The sequence below is a fragment of the Protopterus annectens genome, chromosome 7.part0 (assembly GCF_019279795.1).
Source record: "Protopterus annectens isolate FY-2018-M chromosome 7.part0, PAN1.0, whole genome shotgun sequence".
Taxonomy (NCBI): Eukaryota; Metazoa; Chordata; order Ceratodontiformes; family Protopteridae; genus Protopterus; species Protopterus annectens.
In genome coordinates this window covers 1848603026-1848609025 of record NC_056739.1, presented here as the reverse complement: position 1 = coordinate 1848609025, position 6000 = coordinate 1848603026, and positions in this window count along the sequence as shown.

Below are 6000 nucleotides of genomic sequence, written 5' to 3'. Positions count from 1 at the left end.
GCAACACACCCCCTGCACTCATTCAGTGTTTGTGTCTGCTGATCCTTCTCAGTAGTGCACCTTCATTAATATGAAAGGCGCACTGCTGCGAAGGGTATGCAGGCGCAAAGACCATTCACTCCATGTAGGAATAACACTATTCCTACATGGAGTTTATTGAATCCTGGGGTCTGAGTTTACATGTAATGATTCTCATATTATTATATTAAAATAGTTAAACAAGATGATAAACATGAGCACTAATAACGCGAGAACTAAGGAACGTTCAGTATTATGACCTGATACCAACATTATCCGGATATGTAATAGTATATAAAGCCACACCTCCCACACCTTGGTATTTATGTGTGCATGTGTGTGTGTGTGTGTGTGTGTGTGTGTGTGTGTGTGTGTGTGTGTGTGTGTGTGTGTGTGTGTGTGTGTGTGTGTGTGTGTGTGTGTGTGTGTGTGCGCGTGTATGTATGTGTGTGCATGTGTGTCCACATGTGTGTGTGTGTTGTTGCACTTAAATTTAATTCTTTTTGTAGAAAATCAAATGTTCCACAAATCAAATGTTCCACAAAGGCCTTCATAAGAAATGTTGATAACATACCTCTAGAAACTACAAAAGGACAAATAATAGTTTATAGCTGCATCATTGTGTATATATTTTTAAAAACTAAAGCTGTTCATTTGCTTCTGATCTCCCTGTAAACATTTAGGCTGTGATGTTTACAGTGCTTTCACTTTTGTTTGTATGTTCTTTTTAAAGTGTTCAGATGCCTAGTAACTCATTTTAGAGGATGTTGCTGTTGGATATGTTATCAAACATTGTATTCATGTGATGTTACCTGTGTACCCCCATATTAATGGAGATTAGATGCATGACATATGCCCATGGGTCTACTTCATATGACCTAAATTTCATTTGACTGAAATTCATTTGACTGAGACCAAAACACTGAAAGTTCAAAAGACTGAAAACTCATTTGACTGAAACTCATAACACTGACACATTAAAGTAAAAGGTATATGCCCTTTTCCTCACTGTAGTGCGATCATGAAGTTAGTATATATAGTTAGGGGGGGGCACAGCCACATAGTTTAAGGTAAATATTGTTTTCTGCAAAGAGTTACAAATATCCATGAATTTCAGCCAAATTAAATTTAGGTCATATGAAGTAGACCCATGCCCACACACCATATACATAAGTGCTTAGACACACACACACACACACACACACACACACACACACACACACACACAAAACTGCACATGTTTTTTTCTTTATGTATGGGTATAGTTTCTCAGACAAGAGTGAACATTATTTTATAGTTGATTATAAACTCTTCTGCTGCTATCATTTGAAAGTTAAATTTTTCTAAATGAGAGCTGGCAATATTTAAGTGATTGCTAGATAAATGCAGAATGAATTCTCCTGAAAAATTGGAATGATTTGGGAAATATTACTGGATTTGGACCTGCTGAGTCATGACTGGAGTGGGATACTGTTGGTATTTGAAGTTACCAACAAATCCTGTATAGGATAAATCAGGATCTCTTAGGTCAAATTTTTATTCAAGATCTTACAATGTCATAAGAATTGCAAAGGGAGCAGTGAATGACTAGGCTTCCAGAAAAAAGAGATAAAAACCTGAAGAGAGGAGGAACATACTCCTTTCATAGATTCATATAATGAAAAATTCAGCCTACTTAGACATGGAAGCATGTTTGACAGAAAAATGCAGTACTATCATATTTAAAAATGGTGAGTTAAATGTTTAATATGCAATTACTATTTTTTCTGTGATACATTTCTCAGTTTTTATTCTATAAAACTTGACAAGATAGAGTGGTGAGCAGTTAACTCATCATAACATAAATCTCTGTAGCTCCAACGATACCATACTGTTGTCTATTTTACAAGACTCACATTCATACATATTCTAGTAGGCATCACAAGACTCAGTAATGCATAACTGTAATAAAATAGGGGCAGTGGTAAACCATAAACACTGTCCACAGAGTATAAGTATGATAGATTCTGGGGATTTCTATCAGTGGCTACCACAACCGTCAGTTCAATGGCAAGCTGCTTGTCAAGATTTACAAGGATTTATATTAACTTAGTCTACGGCTGATTGTGTGAATGATCAAAATGTTGTGCCAGTTGGTGCTTGATATAGGAATAGTTGAGTGTCCAGAGGATGGTGACTGTATTAATGCCAAGCCACAGAGTGCAGGGCAACACGCTAGGTACAACTAATTATCAAGTGCATTTGTTTCATACATATATACATACAAATATTTCAAGCACGAGCATTAATGCCCTTCTAGTCTGCCAATATACGAAAACACTTGTTCTCATAATAAGTGTCCAGGCTGTTCTTAAAAAAATTTAAATTAGTCCTTGCTTTAATGTAATTTGGTAGTTTGTTTCGTGCATCAGCTGCTCTCTCAGACAACCAGTTAGTACACTTCTCATTCCTATAGAAACATTTGCATAGGTTGTCTGATGATTCTCTACTGCTTTTTGATAATCCCAAACATTTTTAGAGGTAGTTTTCTCTAAATGCCTCATATACCCGAATAAGTTCTCTTCTTAAATATCTATATGAGATACTGTATAAGTTCAGATATTTTAGTCTTTCATAATAACTTAAATTTTCACATCTGTGGATGACCTTGGTATATTTTCACTGTACTCTTTCCAGTTTACTCATACTTGTTTTCTTATAAGGTTTCCATGTTGTTATTCCATACCCAAGTTTGGGTCTAATGTAATTAACAAACAATGACTCCATCATTTCTGATTTCCTAGACTTTATAAATCTTTTTATACAACCTATAGTTCCATAACTATCATTAACCAGTTGGTTGATATGATTAGAAAAACTCAAAGCTGGGTCTACCCATATACCCAGGTCCTTAAATGAATAGACAGTTTCAATCACTGTGCTATATTAAATATCCACCCTTCAATTTATGCCTCCCATATTTCATATACTTAGTTTTCAATGTATATATATTAGCATGTTATTCTCCTTTGCACAAATGGTTAATTTTGTCAAACTCTTTTGCAGACATGCCCTGTCTGTAACACATATAATCAGTTTACCCAATTTCAAGTGATCTACATACAGAATGTAGAATACTTCAGATGAAAATGATAGGTCTGAAAGATACAATCTAAACAAATATAGGCCTAGAAGAGAGTACTCTGGAACACCCTGACTGTAACCAAGAATTTCAGCAGCCCAATTGCTGTATGATATTTACTATGTCCTATTTGTAAGCCATGCAGCTATCCATCAATAGCTAGTTGTTCTAATTTAATGATCAGTATTATGTGTATGACACTGTAAAATGCTGATGTTAAATCTATATAAATTGCATTATAGCACAAATTTTCATTCACTATTGTTAATATACAGATCACCATGTTATAGGTGGTAATAGACCTATATGCATGCTAATATATGGTTACAAGTCTTAACTTTTCCATTTCTGACAATAACTTATCCAGTATTAACTTCTCCATTATTCTTCCACAACATGAAATTAGACTTAAAGGTTTGTATGACTCTGGGGTTGTCCTACTCCCCTTTCCTTTAAAGACAGGTTTAATATGTGCATGTCTCCAATCCTGAGGAATCTCCCCATATTTATATGACCTAGCAAATAATAAATATAATGGTACTATTAGTTATTACTGAAGAGTTATCTGGTCACTATTTCTAATTCTGTCTCCTCTCTTTGTTTTGTTTGGATCCAGTTTGCACAGTTAGTTTTCAATATAATCTAATTTGATTTCTGTATCTGAGGTTACCTGGATATCACTAGGACAACTTCTCAACCCCTTTTGTGGAGACAAACTGTTTTGCATAACATTTTATAAATATATCTATAATCTGTTGTGTCTGAGAATAAATTTTAGAATCTACATACAGCTTATCGTTGTCTATGTCTTTACTCCTTACATGTCTTATGCATCTATTAAATGGTTTTCTATTATGCTCAATATCTTTATGTAAATTTTCTTCAAAATTTTCTTGATCTAGTCTCACATTATGCTTAATTTGTTTGTCCTGCTTGTTTATTTCAGTTTTCAAAGTTGTAGTTCAACCTCTTTTCCATTTTTTACATTTTTTTCTTTCACCTTAATCAGGTGTCTTGTTCTTATGGAAATATTTCCCCATGATGTTGTATGACTAGATCATGATGTTAGACATTTTTTTTACAGTCTAATAATTTCTCTTTCAAAACTATCCACGTTCCTTTTGCAGTTTTCCCACTGAACACAGAACTCCAATTAGCTTTTATTCTAATTCCTTTTACACCTTGAAAGTAGTTACCCTATATTTCAAAAGAGGGGGATAGAGAAATGGCAAGTGGTCTGGCTGGCAAGGATTATTAGTGTATTTATGAAGGAGATAGATATTCTAGTGGGTATGTTCAAGGAAAAGAGCTACCCTTTGAAATTTTTAAATAAAATAAAAAATAAAATTGTAGAGGCTAGGAAGACTAGACTTCAGCCCATTATGATGAAAAGAGGAGAGAACGTGAACATAGTTTCTTCACAAGCTACACCTGCAGTAACTGATAAGAAAATGGGTGTGATGGTCATTCCTTACAACCATGATGCACCTTCCCTAGTAAACATTCTTAATACTACTTGGAACACTATTTTCACCCCTGAAGTTAAAGCTCATTGAAGGGGACCTCCAAGTGGTGTACTGAACGGGGCAAAACATCAAGGATTTATTGGAAAGGAGTCGGGTTTCAGACAGTTGGGTGTAGAACTCAAATGGATAAATGTGAGGCTTGCACATTTTTCAAGAAATTAATGATGAGCCATATATTCCATTATGAAAGGGTGACTGCTTGTCTGGGACATATTGATTGCAACAGTTGAATGGTTATATATTTAGCATCTTGTATGGCATGCCAGGCATTCTACATAGACCAAACTAGTAGACACCTTAAAATTGGATTGGTGATTACCTGAGGAACACAAAAACTAAAAGGTCAACTAATGTCCTTTTTATGCATTCAGTGTAATGTTCTAATTTTAAAAAGAAAATTATTTTTTGTGGTGGACTGGATACTATACAATGAGAGGGAAGGTGACCCTGAAATTTAGAAGACAAAGAAGTCCTTTGGCAGCTAAGATTAAACTTCAAATTAAAACGTCAATTAAATGAACACATGTCTATTTATGCAGTTTAACTTGTTCATATTGCTTCCTTTGAGACATATTTTTTAAACATCTTTTATTTATGTAGGTATTGAACACAATTTTGGTTTTATAGTTAATTTATGCACTATTGTGTGATGTATTTTGATATTTCTGATTGGTAGTTGCTGTGATGTCACTATTATGGGGGGGGTTATTTAAATGAATCGTTGTTATTCTTTAATTTAGCTCTGAAGAAACCTTACTGTGACAAGGCAAAAGTGTTCAGTCTGATTACAGTTTTTGGAATTGTTAACAGCTGTTTTGTTTCTTTACTCAAGACGGTTCACATTTTTTATATGTATACCTATACCTATACTATGTCCAATACTCAGGATCAGATAAGTACAGAGCTGAGATATCTCTTTCTCTCTCTATTTCTACTCAGCTCTACTGTACAGGGAAGAGGTGAAAATGTGTCTCAATGATTCACATTCGTTATCTCCTGGCTGAACCTTTGACGACACCAGCTCCAAAGTCAGCCAATATCCTGTGTTACTGACACTGAAAGATAAAATTCCATGTCTGCCCACAAGGCCAGTCATTTTCTGCACTCTCTCTCGCTTTCTCTCTGTCTCCCACATGTATATTTCTTTCTCTTGCTTTCCATACATATAGACATGCATCCATATATCATCATCATTAACCCTGTTTTCCCATTTTTACGAGTTTCAGGGTGTCACATCAACATTAATCAATGTGACCAAATCATCAAGTAAACATTGTCTCTTGGTAATTTGGATATATTGTCTAATGTAGGCCTGATTTATATCTAGATCTGTAT